The sequence below is a fragment of the Montipora foliosa genome, chromosome 13 (genome assembly GCF_036669935.1).
Source record: "Montipora foliosa isolate CH-2021 chromosome 13, ASM3666993v2, whole genome shotgun sequence".
In the NCBI taxonomy this organism is placed as follows: domain Eukaryota; kingdom Metazoa; phylum Cnidaria; class Anthozoa; order Scleractinia; family Acroporidae; genus Montipora; species Montipora foliosa.
In genome coordinates this window covers 18079193-18097148 of record NC_090881.1, presented here as the reverse complement: position 1 = coordinate 18097148, position 17956 = coordinate 18079193, and the positions used below count along the sequence as shown (strand labels likewise).

Below are 17956 nucleotides of genomic sequence, written 5' to 3'. Positions count from 1 at the left end.
TTCGAGTTATATCCCGTAGGAGGTGAACCAATGAATTGATACAGAAATATGAAAATGTTTATAGTGCGCTTTTGTTGCTGTTAGTTGCTCCGTGAGAGCGAAGCCAATTCCATGGAGGCTGACGGAACAGGCCAAAGTTCTCAAGGACGAAGATCAGAAGGTGAGAAGCTGAGGTCATACTAGTTACCAAGCAAACAAGAATTAGAAGCATTCCCAAAAGCCATCGAATCGTCTTGGGGATAATCTTAGATGTTCTCAAACCTTTTGTCGGAAAGAGCAGTAATTTTTGCACAGTTGTGCGAGAGAATATCACGACAACTACATTTTTTTTCGCTTTATTTGTTTCTTCAAGGATCGCGCGTCGGCAATTTTGAAAACCTATTTACTTAAGTATTTTTAAATCGCCTCGAAAAGGGTAATTAGTTTGAATCAATTGAACGAAGCGAGATCTTTTTTGAAAGAAAAGTCGTTGCTCTTTTTTTTTCAACTTAGCAAAAAGGAAAAGAAACAATTTAACCAATATTTTCACAGTGGAAGAGATACTCGTCGAAGCAAATGTTTCATTGTCCTTTTGTTAAAACCGATCGACTTCCTCATTCATTTTAAGGCTAGAGAGAAACCAAGAACGAGAAAAAGAGTCTGCCAACCTGGAGTACCTGAAGAACGTCATATTACAATTCTTGAAGTGTCGTCCAACCGAACGAGAACATTTGGTCCCAGTACTTAGTACCATGTTAAAGCTAAGCCAAGAAGAGAAGGATCTGGTGGTAACAACAAGCTCGAGGTAGGTTTCAATGGAGAAAATAGCCAATACAAAGTAGTCGGCTATCTAGGGCAGGTAATGTCTTTATGAAACTGATGGGCGTTTGGATTAAGGAAATGCCGATAAATCATTGTGTCGTGCTAAATTAAGACTTTTTCGGCGACATTTTGGTAGTTTTCTTACGCAAGCCAGTATCCAAAAAGTCGTATAAATTACGATTATCTTTGTGCCTTAACAGCACGGTTAAAACTGAAGGGGCTCCTGGAATTGCTCCATTAGGAAGTTAAAGATCTAGGACGGCGACGGAGGCTCTATCATGAGTCTTTCGCGATTATTCAGTCTCGTTCACGTCCTGCAATGTGGGCGAAGTATCCTATAAAAACTAAATAGGTATGAGCGGTTTCAGAGCGAAAAGAGAGAATGAAACTGAGATGCTCTTTGCATGCTTACGTTGTCGTCAAAACCTCAATTGGTGATTTCACGTCGTCGTTATGCAGAGGACCGCAAACATACTTGCTAAAATCCGTGCTGCACGTGCAGCGCGATTATTTATGCTCTTTTGACCAATGATATTTGTTTTTGTGGCGTTGTCGTAGCGTGGCCGTCGTCGTTTCTTAAACTCCCTATTATACCTCGAAGTTTCGTTATTTCCAACTCCTTTTCCATCCTATTTTCTCGGTGGGATCAAGTGTCGCTTTTTATACGGAGGTCTTCGTTATACGCGATATCCTAGTAATTTCAACCATAGAAGATAGAAGTGACCCTCTCACTTAACCAGACAATTTAAGCAATTGAAGCATCTCTTTATAGACACCTGAAAATTTCAGGTGACGTCAACGGAATTTGAAACCATGTCCTCGGCGATGTCCCGCGGTGCAATGCTCTACCAGCTGAGCTATGAAGCCACTCAGTTGGGAGCAGGTCAATATGTTGGGCTCATGTGTTCCCCTTAAAGGACTGATGAATGAAATAAATGTTTGTATTTGTATGGCGGGTTATTGACCGAATGCATAAATGGCGGCCAAAAAATGTATTCTTTTGTTTATGTGCTAATGAGACTCACTAGCCTCGCTCTCAAGCAACCTCTCTTTGTATTTTGTCCATGCAAACGAGGCTAGTGAGGCTAATTAACACATAAACAAAAGAATATTTTTTTGTCCGCCATTTATGCATTCGATCTATAGACGAAATGGTGAAGCGATCCTCGCACGTAACTGGAAAATTTAAGCAATTGTCACTTTGAGAGGGAAGACATGACCGCAACAAATTGACCTGCTCCCAACTAAGTGACTTCATAGCTCAGTTGGCAGAGCATTGCACCAGCATTGCACCAGCATCGCAGACTGAGGTCATGGGTTCGAATCCCGTTGAAGCCTGCAGGTGTCTGTAAAGTGACAATTGATTAGGCATTTCCATTTTGCCTCCTCTTCAAAGCGAGTCTAAGTGCGAAGTTTTTGGGGTGATAATTAGTTCTACTTTACATACGAAAGAAAACTAATTTTCATAAGAAAAACTTCGCACGTAGACTCGCTTTGAAGAGGAGGCAGAGATGAACTTGGAAATGGCCTGTTGTCCAGTTAAGGACGGTGCCTACTAATTCAAAGGTATTTTTGCGCGGTTTACTGAATATGCGGGAAAAGCAGATCTTAACAAGTGTTATTGAAATCCAAAGAGAAAATCGCATTCTTCAAAGATAATTATCAACAATGTTTGTAAAGAGCTTTCAATTACAAAGCTATGTTTGGCGTTCTTTTCCAATTGAAGCTTTATTATCTCTGAAAAATGCGTGGTTACCCCCAATTTTCTTTTTGGATACCAAGATCACTTGCTGAGTTCTGCTTTCTCCGCATAGTTTTGAACCGCGCAAAAATACCCCTGTATTAATAAGCACCACCCATGGGAAACCCGAGTATCTCGAGATGGGCAGAACGTATGCGCAATAACAATAGTAGGCACCGTCGTTAAGTTCGAGGATCACTTCTATCTTCCGTCTATAACAGGCACTTCAAAAATACATTTCTTGCAATTTCAACCGTACCATAGAAAATGGTTTGAACCCAGGAGTTACATACCTCGTTGGAATTTGATCGTCTGGGTGAAAGTAATCCTGAGAAGGACAGATGGTAGTGACTGACGTTTCGACAACCTGAGCGGAGTTACGGTTCGAAATTCATACGAATGTAGTGATGTTCTGGTCTGTGTGATTGGTAGTGGGAAAAAGTAATGTGATTGGTTGTGAGGATTGTGAGTGGCGATTGGTGCGTCACGATCCGGTTTGTAAGCTGAGAGGAAAAAAGTTGTGTGTAGTTAAGGTTTTCTGTTAAGTAATCGTTTGTAAGGCGCAGGTAGAGAGAGGTTGGCAACGGTTTAACCCTTTCACTGCCGAGGGCTCCCCCATTGACGAGTAAATTCGTCTGGCTTTAGACAGAGTAAAATCTACAAGTGTCAATTTGCATTTTTGGCGGTGAAAGGGTTAATGTAGTTTGTTCTAGGTTTGCAGACCATCTTTCATGCGTAAGGCGCCGGTAATAGTTCGTATAGTAGGTTAAGCACTTAGCACAGTCCCAGTCGATAGTGTGTTCAGCAATTTTGTTATTGAGATCACCATTCTTAGTTGCTCGTTTGTGTTCTTTAAGGACGTTCGCGCTAATTGTTTGTGCGCAACGTAACTGCGCAGGTAACGCGACTGTAATATGTCACGCATTACTTCGAGCATTAGTGAAGTTGAGGTTTGAAAACCTTTGCAGAAACCGCGGACGATAAGTCTTGCACAGCGTTGGATAAGAGAAGATCGTGATCAGTCAAAATTGATTAAAAATATTTAGGAAAGTCAAGTAGACTACTGCACGACTGATGTTCGCGTTGTTTTTATCAGTCGTGCACTAGTCTACTTGACTTTCATAAATATTATTCAAGCATTAGTTAAAATAACATGACGACAAAAACGCCGGGGAAAAAATTCCCGGCCGGCAAAAGAATGGCACATTTATTTCCGAATCATCATGAAACGTTGAAGAGAAGTGAGCGGGAGGATGGATGGAAAAGCTCTTTAAAAGGTGTACGTAGCTGCTTATCGAGTAGTGGCTGAAAGTTTGGAAAACTCGAGGACGAACCGTTGCGTAAATTTAACGGGGCTGTTTCTTTTTTTAATGTTTTTATTACCCTACGAACTTAAGTTCAAAATGAATGTATGTTTTTGAAGTTCTTATCCTTTACTTTCGTGAAAATAGAGCAGTATTTTCGTCCTCGTTGGCTTGAATAGTGCGGACCTGCGTGGAAAAAACCAGCGATTAAATTTCACAAAAACCACACTCCAGAAGACGAGCATGACGGCAATGGGGAAATGTTATATAAAACACTAACCAAATGAAGATGACGACTGCTTAAAACTTCGTTGCTATGCTCGAGAAAGCTTTGTTTTGGGGTAAAAACCTTTCATCCCTTCAACGATCGATCCTCTCTTATGTTCCAGTCCTTCCCCGACAGGTCACGCAAAAACGTGACAAACGAAGTTTTCCAAGAGCTTCGTAAAATCTCATCGATTTTACTCCCTTGGATCATCGGTGACCCCTATTTTTTTAATCATGAATCACTTACTCTACTTACTATCTACAAAATATGATAAAATGAAAAAAATCTCACCGTAAGAAGTTATCTTTTTTTTAAATTTTCTTTCCTCGTGCCATCGAATTCCGGTAGTGGTTGCAACGGATAGAGGTTACGAAAACGCTCGTCCAGGATGAACTCTACTGTTTACGACATCCCTAGCGGCATGAAATTATCTTAAAATCCCACCCCTAAAAATCTATGCACGGAAACCTTCACTCTAACAGTTTATTTTTAGGATTTTCGATGGATGAGCAGATGAGGCTACCTTTCGTTATTATGACAGATTTATCGAAATTAAGGCATTTTTCCACTGCCATTTTCTCCGAAACGAAGTCGGTGACCCCCACTTTTTTTTATATTTTTGGAGTAAGTACTTTATGACCTAACTCTATGCGAGAATTGAAGAAAATCTCACCGTAGGAAGATTTTGGCGCGAACGTCCTTAAGTCGTGTGTTTAGGTTCCTGCCGGTTTCACCAATGTAAGTGGCTTGGCAATCGCAGCATGTGATCTTGTATGCTGCTCCCTGCCTGTCCTTGGGGTAGTCTTTGTCTTTGACATTCGTTAGTAAGCGTTGTAAAGTCGTTATGGGTTTGTGGACAACGCGTATGTTATAAGGTCACAGTTGTAGGATGCGTGCGATCCACCTTATTCCAAAATGGCCGCTGATTTATGTATGCTTGGCCCTTGTTGCCTCGTTCAAGATAAAATATTCTTTTGAATTTTAAGCTTAAGAACGAGGCATCAAGGGCTACTTTGAATAAAACAAAAGAATATTTAAATGGCGGCCATTTTGGAATAAGGTGTATAGTTTCAGAAGTCCCTCTTATCTACGGTGTTGTGGCTGTGGTAACGGTTGAGGTGGTAGGACTGTTGTCGTTTTGTCTGGTGTATGTGTTGCGTTTGACCCTGTCAAATTGTGACACTTACACAAAACTCTAAACCGGAAAAAATAATGCCCGCAAACAAATTTGTTTAAATTCTTTTTCCAATAACTGGTATTAGAAAAATAAATCAAAATCGCTTATTTTGACTTTCAAATTTCCCAGGCGCCCGTCAGATAATTGTGACGTGTCACGATCGCTTTATTGCTCTCACCTTGCACTTTTGTATAGCAACAAAAGGGACACCCGCGTTAGTTATTCAAGATGGCGACGGCCGGGAAATTCTAAAACAAAAATAAGCGATTCGCGAATTCATTTAAAAGAGAAACGCTTTCTTTCGAAAAAAAAAAATCAAACATTTTAGTGTGGTTTAAAGTTATTTTTTGTCGGAGTGGAGGTTCCCTCCCTACGTTGTTGGTCGTAGATTTTGTCTCATGGTCCTGCAAAGTCCTGGAAATTTTGTATTGCATTGCATTTTTATTCACATGCCCATCGGCCGACGACGGAATGTTTGAAGGAACTTGTGCCAAGCTATCAATTGAAAATGAGCCACTTATCTTTCAGGGGCTGGAAATGAAGAAAGCGAGGAAGGAAGTGGCTGGAGTAGTTACGTGTACCGCTGGACGTCTTTTACGTGATGAAATGGTCTCGGAAAACAAACAGAATGGCAGAGGGCCCATTTCCAATAATGAGTCCACAATAACCTTACTTTGCATTGTTGCAAAGTGGCTGCATTTTTCATTGTCTCCTGCAATGGCCGAAAACTACCTTCATCATGCCATACAAAATTAGAGCTGCTGACCAACTGGTGCGCAGGAATTTCACTGAGTTACATGTATTTCGTCCGTTGCCGGATTTTCCACGGCACTGTACCTTCCCCGAGAGCGCTCTTCCAATTTAAATTCGTCTTACAGTCAAATCCCTCGAAGTATATTTGCCAATAGATGGTATAGTTTGTCGGCAAATTTTGTGTTGGACACACACAAGGTATTTGTTCATTAAAACTGATGATAAAATAACTTGTGTGTATTCCAAGGCTCCCAAAACCGAGGAAAATTGAATTATTTAAAGCCACCTTCAGTTTTATACAGGCGTTGAATTTATATACGTGGTCTTTATACGTAGAGGTCACATTTCCACAGATCATTATTGCGTCTTTTGATATAATCGGTTAAAATTCTGGTGAATTTCACCGATTAAATGAAAATGAATCAAGAATTTAACTTTTGGAGTACTTCATTAAATTTCTTGCGAATTTCGATTGAAGTCAAGAGGTTTTTTTTTACGTTTTGGACTTCATTGCAAATGAAATGCCTTGTCTTTTGTGATAGGGTTATTGGAGACATTAAGAACCAAGTTACGTCAAACGTAATTCGCAATTTCCCTTTTGCTTAAGAATGAATGAAACTGTAAGTCCCCCAAGCGGGGAAAAAGAAGCAATAAGGGAATAGTCCATTTTAAGATAAGCAACAGCGTCAGTATTTTTGCAAACGCTTATCTTAATTTAGGTTGCAATCAAAGCTTAAATTTCTGACAGGGAGACTGGCGCGAGAGTACGAGTTCATGACTTTATGGAAAGAAAGGTAGACATAAGCCAATTATGAGTGTTACTTTTGGTGTTCACCCAGCAGACTCTCGGCATAATAGTCCAATTCTTGTCAAATAGCCATTTTTCAAACGCTCTCTTGCACCAGTCTCGTACAGTGTTTTGGAGAGGGAAATTATAAGTGTCTGACATTAATTTAATGAATTTATTGATAGAAATTATTTTACTATAAATTTACAACGTTAACACAATTGAAATTTATTGGAACCTACGCCTTTATGGAGGAAATAAGCTCTCGGGATAAAATAAATGACATTGCTCGTACCTCAGTGTCCAGGCGGGAGCTAGCCAAGAGTCTTTTAAGAAAAACTTTAGAGTATTTATTGAGAAATACGAATGTAAATTTTGTTTGGTAATTAAGTCCGTCAAGTTAATCACTATTTTGGTATCTTGCCAGAACACTTTTTCCCGTGAAGTTCGTTTCTTTCTGTCTCCGAGGCCACCAAAGGTTGCATAAACATAGGTCCTCAGTGCGTGCCGACACCCTACCGTTACACTGACAGAAAAGGGCTTTTAATTGTACCTCCCTTCACTTTTTTGCGGTAAATTGAGGGCAACGAAATCGGGGAGTGGAGTCGTGTAAGTCTTCAATGCGTGTGGCGAACAACTCGTAACAGAATAGTAGGGCGAAACATATGTAAATGAGCCAAAATAAAGTGCCGCGTTAAAGTTTAAGCGGTATTAGGGGGATAATGAATGGCCGGCGCAACAAAAGGACGAAAGAACAAAAAAATCAATGAATAAGTGGTTGAATGAAATTAAAGAATGAACGCGCGAACGAATGAAGGAATGAATGAGTGAATGAACGAACAAAAAAACGAAGAAATGTGCTAAGGAGGAAGTGCATCAACAAAAAAATAATTATTTTTGGAATCAAATTCCACATTGTTTACAGTAAAAGAAATTCGTTGTTCTGCTCTCTCTCCACGCATAATCTCTTGACCACATCATCTTCACAGTGAAACCTTTAGGCCGCCCATGTCGCCAAATGCCGACTACCACTACAAACAACGCTTTAGGCAAATCTAGACTTAACAAAAAAATACTTCCGGACAAAGGACATGGCCACTGAGGTTAAAAATGCTTAAACTGGGGCTCGCACTGCACCATGTTGACAATCAAACATAGTTTTATGGTAATCTGGTTTGAAGAAATTTGACTTTAAACTTACAATTCAGACTCAACGTGTCGACACTCCAGTTTAGTGTCTTCATCAGGGGTGAGTCAAAGACCAATTTGCCGAACAGGAAAACGGTGCGCTCATTAAAAATTGGCGTTCTTTTCCTTTAACAAGGTGCAAATATGTGTTAGTACATGTTCGTCTGCACTTTCTTTCAGAAAATTGTACTTTCTAGTCAACCACGCCCTTATTAACCAACGCCAAACACGAATTCAGCAGCTAGATGTTAACGAAAACTATTCAAAACGTTCGCATTATTTACTGGTGTATAAACAAAAATCATGTCAAAGTTACAAAATTAAAAGAGAGATCAAAAGGCCGTAAACGCTAATCTCAAGGACAACAGACGGTATTGTCCAGCGATCGTTGTCATCGATCAGTTTTCCGCTCTTTCCTGCGGGCCTGACAAGATTGCCACTTCCTTTTTTTTTTGACTTTGATCTTCCACTTAATATTGGTGGGGGGAAATTCCGGGAGATTAAAAATAATCAAATATCTGACGCTATATTGAGAACGCGGCAAATGAGAAAGGTCATACCGGAACAGCATACTTGAGGGGGCGAGACTTCGTGAAGGGTTTGTGACTTTGCAAACTGCCACCCGGAAGCAGCCAGGTGTGGTCAGGAAACCTATTGACGTAAATACGTTCTTTGACCTCCCACAAAACACAAGTTCCTGCGAGCCGCGCTCCTTCAGATCACCATCACACGCGTTCCCTGCACGCGTCAACGACGTTGCGTGTTTGTTGACATCACTCAGACCTGTGTCATTACAGCTCTGTCACGGACTAATTACATTTACCTTAAAACACCTTTATCACATCCAAATCACCTTTTTGGTGGTTTCACGAGAATCTGCAACCTAAACGGTAGGCCAAGTCTTGTTCTTATCGACCTTTTGCTGGTGCTTCGTTCACCCAACGTTTCCGATTTCGGACACAACTCTCTTCCAGTGTATAAGTTCTCAAGTTTCTGAACTTCTTATAAATAACTTCTTATTGTATAAATAATAGTCTGTGCACTTAAAATAGTCAGGGTCCTGACAGAAGGGAGGGTGATGTGAAACAGCGTCCCGTCAGCCTCCTCCCTTGATCTTTCAACGTTAAATGAAGTGTCTTTTGACTTAAGAGAATCATTTTTTCAAACTTCAAGAAAAACGTAACACCGATGGATAGTTTGGTTAATAGCAGCACCTCGATGGAATCACTGATAAGCAGTTGTTCATTCAAAGAGGAGCGATGGCAACTTGTAATTACTACGTGATGTTTTGGCAAACCAAAAGTATTTTAGTTTGCTAAAATTCAGTAGTATCAACCGTGCTGTTTTAAAAATAAATTGAACACCGAAGTGTGTATTAAAAGCTGACGTATCGAGCCTCAGTCCTTAACAGGGAAAATAACATAGGCCCAACGCTCAAAACGTCAGCTTTTTAATCTCTCCAATTCTCAGTTGATACTAGCAAGTTCCTGTGTTTCAAAGATCCACCGACGTACCATTACTGTCTCTTTAGAAAGTAACACCATTAATAGTTACACGTGGACAAGAATAGCTCACTGGCTCTTCAAAATGGCCGGAAGTTGGCGTAAATTCGCAAACTTAAGTGGTTTCCGGTGAGACGCCCAATTGCGCCTGTTAACACCCACTCGAACCCGTGACTTGCTGTTATCGCGTCATTTTTGCACTTCAAAAGGCCCTTACGGCTGATGTCTCTCACTCCGCACAAGCCACAAATTCGAAAAACAACACTAACAAACTCAGGCTGTTTCCAAATTGAATGGTCGCTGGCACAAATTAAAGGTTTTACATTGCAGACGTCCGTCATCAACACATGAAAAATACAACTCACCAAGAGTCACTTTTTAAGCTAATGAGTCATGACAGTGCAATAGTACTGCTTAGGACCTTTCATTCGATTGGTCAAACCTGCGGATTTGATTAAGGAGAACCTCACTTTTGTGTCGCACATGGAACAGCACTGCTCAGAAGCATGTAATCCGAATGGTCGGACTAGAATTTCACGCAAACTAAATAACTTGGAGCTAATTTACATCAAAATAAACAGTACATCAGCTTAGTAGCTTTCAAAGGAATAGTCATACTCAAAAATTCTATCCTCAGACTCAAAAGTTGTGCTTCATTTAATAGTCTCACTTGAGAATTTCATCATCAAAATTGCACTAGTTAACAACGGCAGGAAAAGAGCAATAAAAAGATTCGTGTAAAGTACGTTAAAGCCGGGATTATTCGTTTTGTCCCAAGAGAAACGAGTTGTTTGTGACAAATAAACGTGTCGACAAGTGGAAAAAGGGAAATACCGTTCACTTCATGTTTTGATGAACAGGCAGAAAGATTTCGAGTTTCTAAAGGACCCTCGTCATTTCCCCTTAAAAATAAAAAGAACAATTTGAGGAATACGTGACCTAATTAAATACATTAAGCAATACGAGATTTAATCCCCGCAGCTCGCGGGAAATATTAACATTTACAAAAGCAAAGGAAATTTGTCAAATTAAAAACTCTTATCCTACGTTCTTGCATTTTGCTACGCAGAAAAAGGTGTCATTATTAAATCTTACACAGAGCACATTTCTTTTTTTTTTTTTTCACTTTCGTAAGCTGCAAAAGTCTGATCTGTATTCGCTTATGAATATTAAAAGCATGCCACCGAAAAGCATTTCAATAAAACGTTGTTCATTTTACAAGTTTTATTAGAGAAAAATTCCAAAACCTAATCACTCCACTCCACCCTGGTAACAAGAAAACGAATTATCAGGATATTGATTCAGAGAAAAAGCAGTTTAATAACCTCCAGTCAATATGGGATGATATTGCCCTAATTTTACAAAGCAAGGACTTCGTTCCACTTGAATGCGAAGCCTTCAAAATAATGCCCCGCAACGCTTTCGCTACAAAAAAAATGTCATTCACACACCAAATAAATTTTCAAAAGGCTGTAATTTTACCTAAACTGAGATCGCTCATTCAGTTTCCATAAAATACTTCAATTTTTCCCGTACCATTGCTCTTTGCTGCATTACGGAAAGAGATGATTTTCGCCTAAAAAGAACTAAATAAAAGGCCGCCAAAATGTGAAGATAAAACTTTAAAAAAAAACTCCGTCCTGGATTCTTCCGAAACAGGAACCACCTCTTCCCTGTTCCATGGAACTAACCAACAAAATATCTACCCTTTTCTTTCGGCTTTTTCGTCGCATTTTTAACTAATAGCCTTTACTTGCGAAAACGAATCATCGGACAATTAATCCTTCATAAGCAGCAATATAATGGAGTATAGAGTTACGAAATGATCCCCAAACGAAAGTGAGACATAAGAAATTCATCGTTTGAAAAATTATTTAGTAAAGGGAAAAGCGACGGGTTATAACTTTTGAATGGAAGCATTCGAGTGAGGGAAGTTTTTGAAGGTGTTGATAACCAGTTAAAAAAATTAGCAAAAGCCTTGAACCAAGGTTTAAACATATTTCAATAAAAAGAAAGCTGAAACATTTTTCTGAAGCGTTTCTACAGCATTAAGGCAATGAGTTCACATCTTAATGGACAATAAATTTTGCATGTGCGGCAATGACAGCTGTATATAATGGGCAACATTGCATACGTACGCAACACAACAATGCCCTTCTTTTAACACGGACGGAAGGAATTAGCATTTAGGCCGTTTTTACACCACAGAAGCATAATAGCCGAATGGTCCTTTTTTCCTTTCAATTTACAACTAGCAACTCAAATTTTATTTGATACGGAAGATGAATCAATGAAAACTGAAGTGAACTGGGAGGATAACAATTCACACAGACTCCAACCGTTCTATATATGCCCAGTTATTAGGGGAAAGAGCAACGTTCGCAGGGCAAAACCTATCGTTTAAGACTTGTTCAATATGAAATAATGTACACTATCGCCCTATTATAACGCAATTCCGTCAGAAAATGTCGAATTTGGAAAAGGGGTCAATATTACTGCGGAACAAAATGAAATATTCGACGCTTGAAATGCGTTATATTGAGTGTTTAGAACTTCAAGTACTTTGTCGATGAGATATATCTTTGACGCCGATCAAAACAGCGAACGTGGATGATCCTTGTTCTCGCGCAATATGCGAAATCAGTGAGTACTAAGTCAGTCAAAAACAGCTTTGAGCCTATACCAGGTCTAGCTGATTGGAAATTCAAGAGCGCGGATAAATCAATTGCACGATCTGTTATGCAGAAATCTTCCGTTTGTAGGAGAAATGACAAAAAGGAGCCCTGTAAGAAATACGGGAAAGGAAAAAATTAACAGGGCGAAAGAATACTTGTGTTTTGACGTTGCTTAACGAATGAATTATACCAAACTTAGTAATCTTTGGCGTAGAAAAAACACAAAGTGGCCTACTTTGCTAAGCTCCATAAATCCCTTTGAGACAAAAAGATGGAAAATTTCTCAGATTAAATTGGTATTACTTGTCGAGAATGAGTTATAGACTCGCAAATGTTGTATATATAAGCAACAATTCTTAGTGCAAGCCACAACTATGCGCATTAAACGTTGTTTAGAAAACCAATTTTGCTTTCATAAACCGCAATGCCATGTCGTCCCCAGAATCGACTAAATATCCTAATTTTCAATGCATTATTGTCGAAGAAACACAGGAAATTGCCGCACTTCATTGTCCCAAAATCTTTCAAATCGATCGCACCGTAATAATACGTTTGTGCACGACATTTAAACTTTTCTCTTTTAAAATATATCCGACCCAAGTCCAGTAAATCTCGCCGACTAAAAGGAACTTAAAGCTGGTGATTCGAGCCTTGCACATAACAATTGGCTACCTGTGCATATTACAGGTTAAAGATATGTCGTGTTGCCACCCAAAAGCCCCCAGTCATGATCTGTCAAACCCGATAAGCGAAGAAGGCAAATCATTAGAAAACTAAGTATGTTATTCGTGAAAAATAACGACAACCGTTTCCTAGCGAGTTGCACGCAAAGAAACTAGTACATATTTCACCACTGCCAATCAAAGTTAAGTCATCAATTTTTCATTTCTTTGTAAACCTGCACTCAAATATTAGCAGTTTTAGGTAAATATTCTGTCACTGTACAGGAAAGCAAAATTTATTCTGATTTATAAAACAAGCAAAAACTAAGAACTTCCCATCTCTCACAACACACATTCACTTTCTCATTTCCTTTTAATTCAAATTGATTTTGTTAGGGAACTTCATCTCCACTGAAGACGAAAGCACTCCGTGAGTTGATCAACACGTCTAAAATCTAAGGGTTTTTTTTCCCTTTTAGTCTCAAGTAAAGTAACTAGTCCAAATTTCTGTCGATTCAAAATCCTGTATCACCAATGAATTAATTAAGAGACATGAAAATTGCTATTTGCGAGCGGGTGTTGAAAATCTTTTCTCATGAATTACTAATATATTTAACACTCCAGCTAGCCTCTTTCGGCTTTCAATCGCGTTTCGCTAACAAAAAAATTAACATTTCACATAAAACGCAACAGAATGAAATTACAAAAGTGAAGCTAAAGTAAAAACAACTCTTTCACGAATTAGATAACTCAAGTGAACCTACTCGACGCAGAATAAATATATAGACGAATTCGTCCAGAGACGCGATCGATTCTTAACCGGAAAATTCCATGCTTTTCGGCGAGGGGAGAAGTTCTAAAACACTTCTTGGAGTAACACTTAGACAAAGAACAGAAAGCTATTACTTTAACAAAAATTGCCGAAATTAAAGCTAGGCTAGCGGAGAGATCTGAGATCCACTTTCCCAAAATTTGGTGCCAATTTTGGTCAGTGTTATACTTCTTTTCTGTGACATAGGCAATATTTCATTAAGGCGTCTCTGTTTTCCTTAATTATTGCACGCTTACAAAAGTAATATTTTTTTATGTGCCTGCCGCTTCAAGGCCGTTAATATAGCGAATGCTATTTAGCTAGATCCAGTGATATCTCCTCCTTTGACGCAATTAAAGGCTAAATGGGCGGTCAAACTGCTATCAAAATAAAACACACTTTGCTTCATGAATTATTCAGTTCATTTACGCCTAAAAATCTTCCCAGTGTTAATTACTTTGATCAAGCGAAAGCAACGTCAGTGTTTAATCTCCGCCCTCGAGTTCTTGAAGGAACACCAAGACACGTTTTCGCATTCCCAGACCGCAATCCTAAATTAGCGATTTTAAATTGCGTTTTACTAGTCTAAACGCCTAAATATTAATGTTTCAAGGCGCTGACTTGCAATAAAGGTGTTTCTCGACAAGTGAATCAATTCGTTCGCTTTGCATAGGGTCCTAAACAGAAATTTGCCAATGGGACATTTGTCTTCCCACTGAGGTTCGAGATGGACTCACGCCGCGCGAAGCAATCTAGCGTATAAGCCTGGCAATATATTTTTTAACTACCCACCGAATGAGAGAACACAAGAGATCGAACGCAATGTCTTGTCTCAGAGACAAGCTTGCATGAAATCAACTTTGTGTAAAAATGTAGTCAAAAATATCGATTCTTGTCTTCGCTTGATGCGATATCAACACAGTTAGCAGTTCATCATTTCAACGTTAAGTACGAGTACTCGGAATTTTTGTCAGAAACCTCCATTTTTAGCAATGTTTTTCATAATGGAAATGTAATACGTGTTCGTAAGTATTCAAGGAGGTTCGAGTATGTGATGAAAATAGTGAATGGCAATTGCGCGCTGGAAAAACACAAGGTTAATCAAAATTTGATCTCAAGAACTGTTGAGCATTTGTATTTTATAATTGTTTGATTTCGCGCGCGTCTTACGGTGCCAGATTGTTTCAAAAATCACTGTTGGACTGAGGGTTTGAGACGAAACTGATGTTATATAGGTTACCGGTGTAATTCGAAAACAATTTTTCATCTGTCCTGGGCTATTGTTCGCGAAACTCAATAACGAAAACCCGGACTTTCCTCAAATCTTCGGGGTGCATGGAAAAACAGATGTTCCCAGCCTTACATTTACCGGCTTTAAATCCCGTTAAAAAGGAAACATACCCTTTGCGCGATTTTTTGTTGATCTTGCTACTATCAACAAAGTTTGCATCAACAACAAAGCCTTGTTTTAATACGGACTTAGCTTGAATAGTTTCGCTCGCGACTAAAGCCCCGCTATACAAGTTTAACCAAACGAGTTTGCATTAGTCTTTAATCTTACAAATGTTTATAGTTTCGCGGAGTACGGCCCAGTTAAAGAAACCAAGTATCACACAGTGATATTAATTAGTTTTCGCTCTCACGCCTTCTTCGCCCTGTATGAGTTATCACTGCATGTATTCTTAAAGAAGCTTGTGAGCGCCTCGCGTCCGTTTCCGTTGCGCTATATCAAACACAATGAGTTTTTATTCTTGTCGATGTTAGCGAAAAATAAACGCCAAGATCTAAACTGGTTAGCTAAGATCGCCAATTTGTTCACAAAAGTTGATATGAGGTCAAAAAGGCACCAGGAATATCGCGAAGTATAAACAAACGAACAGTGATTTATTTTGCTGTGCAAGTTCAGAGACTGAAATTAACGTGCGCGCCCTAAGTTGACTTTGGAATATAAGCTCAACAAACTCGGTCTGTGCACGCTACATTACCTGATTCGAACTCTGAAAAAGATCCCCTTTTTTTGCCAAAAAATGATACTTGATGAAATATTTGACGTATAAACGCAGGAACACGGCCTCGTTGCATCCACAAGGACAAAACTACACTCTGAACGTAAAAAACGGTGGTCTCCATAACTGAACCACGAGTCGTATTTACCTGCGCGATGCAGAAATGTAAACACCTAGTTTTATTCTTTGATAAAAAACTGTTATCTCTTCACATATACTTCCTATAGAAATGTAATGGGGTTTTCATGGGACTTCAAACAAAAGGTCTCGAGTAAATGTCTCGAACCAAAGAAAGGGATCGATAATTTAATGTTAACCCTTGGAGTAAGTAACGACTCGTATATTTGCTTACGGACTTGAGGCCGTGTAAGATAAGGGTGCTTTAAACAATTTTGCCTAATTGAATCTGCCTAAACGTTTACCCTTCAAACTTTTATGAACATAAACTGGTTCTTTTAAAGCCCTAATTTCATCAAGGCTTGTGCTTCATTATAATAAGAACTTTATCAGAGGTTAAGTCAGTCTTTGTCCATCGCTTGCTCGCTATTCACCCAATTTGTTCACACTTAATAGTGCGTGCATTAAAGAACTAGATATCACTCAGAGCAAAGACTTCATTTTCAGTTTTTTCCTGCTTCATGCTCTCTGTTAATCTTGCGTTCAAAACACGAGCAGGTCCTGAGACAATCGACACGTTTGGAAACACACAGAAATTTGCATGTTGGCAAGCTCTGTGTGTCCACGAACCAAAAATAGTTGTGATTTCCGTAGATATATTCTTCGAAATTCAACACCAAGAAAAGTAACTTTAATGACAACCCTTTTTACTTTAGCAAACATCGATTACAGAGCAATTTTTGTTCGTGTATCAAAATGCAATCGGAAACTTTAGACGATTTCGTTGAATTCTTACGCAATTTCGACAGGATCTTTGCCCATCTTAATAACGCTAGTAATTTGCAATTTTTCTTTACCTGTCATTAATCTGCCCAACACAGAATAAATTTTCTCCGCTTCGATTGATCCCGAAAAATTAGTCACCTTTTACGCTTTAAAATCCAAGATTTGACATTGGTCAAGTGAAATTGTACCCTTGAGAGCTTTTCCTTTTTCCTAGAATATTCAAAAACCAGGAACATGTCGACGGATTTTGAATCAGGCCCTCAAACATACAATATTACGACGTAATAATGAATTAGTTTTTTCTTGTAGGCAGTATTTTTTTTCCGAGTTCATTTCGCAAGGAGACGAACTCTAAATGAAGAGATACAAATTAAAATTGAATGGTGAAAATTTATTTGGACAGGCCAGTAATTGTGCAAGCGGGTCTCTCCAACTAGTTTTAAGATCTAATGAAAATTTGACGTCCGCATGGTAAACACTAATAAGGCTGAACTAGAGTTTTACGTCCAATATTGGCGCAAGGCCAGATGCTGTTTGCTCAAGCAAATTTTAAAGAAATTTCAGTCCAAACAGCGGTAGAACTTTCCGATGACTCACCGGACAGACCTTAGCTAACTTTCCGAAAAACTAGGAAATGACAGGCCGGGGTGGTTTAATTTTAGAAACCAAATTTCTGTATGATCTACCGCCGCTGATAAACACGTGCTAATTGCAGTGGCAGGTCTTGTCAACACATATCAAAATACCCTGGAAATGATTAAAACATTTCGACAGGCCAAGTTGGGCTCATTTTGCGAACATTCCTGGCTCGACGCATGCACCTAAGGAGGATTCTTCGTCCGAAGTTTGAAAAACAAGAACCTCAAAGTTATCCACTGATGGTTTCAAGCTCGTTTACAGCTGAAATTCTCAGCTGTCTTGGAGCTTTTAGTATCCATGGAAACAGAGAGGCGTCAGAAAATTGACCAAAAAAGATATCGTTGAAATTAACGCGAGCAATTTGGACCTCCTTATGTCGTCTCAGCCAAAATTGCACAGCAAATATGTTAGGAGCATAGAATGCTTGAAAACGGATGAATCTTTTTGCAACCCCAGCGAGGTAATGAGGTTCCAACACACATCCCTGGAATGTTCTGTTAATAAGCCCTAATGATTATTATTGAAAGAACAGATAACACAGCTGCCATCAACAATTGGGGATCAACCAATCAGCTTTCAAATCAACCTGTCAACACCCCAATTGACGCACAGCGAGTCAACCCACATGCCGATTTTCCTGTGTCTTAACGCCCGAGTTGAACGTCTTCGTATATTTAAACCGCAGCTTTAGCCCTCATCTATGCGTACACTTATATTCAAATGGCGTTTTCCGCGTCAA

The 17956-nt window shown here is 39.2% G+C and overlaps 1 long non-coding RNA gene across 1 annotated transcript; it reads left to right on the top strand.

Moving 5' to 3' along the window:
- The first annotated feature begins 610 nt into the window (after window positions 1-610).
- LOC137982127 (uncharacterized) lies at window positions 611-7125 on the top strand. The gene is made up of 2 exons (XR_011118612.1): window positions 611-784; window positions 5820-7125. It is a non-coding gene; the product is annotated as an uncharacterized lncRNA (long non-coding RNA).
- The last annotated feature ends 10831 nt before the right edge of the window (window positions 7126-17956 follow it).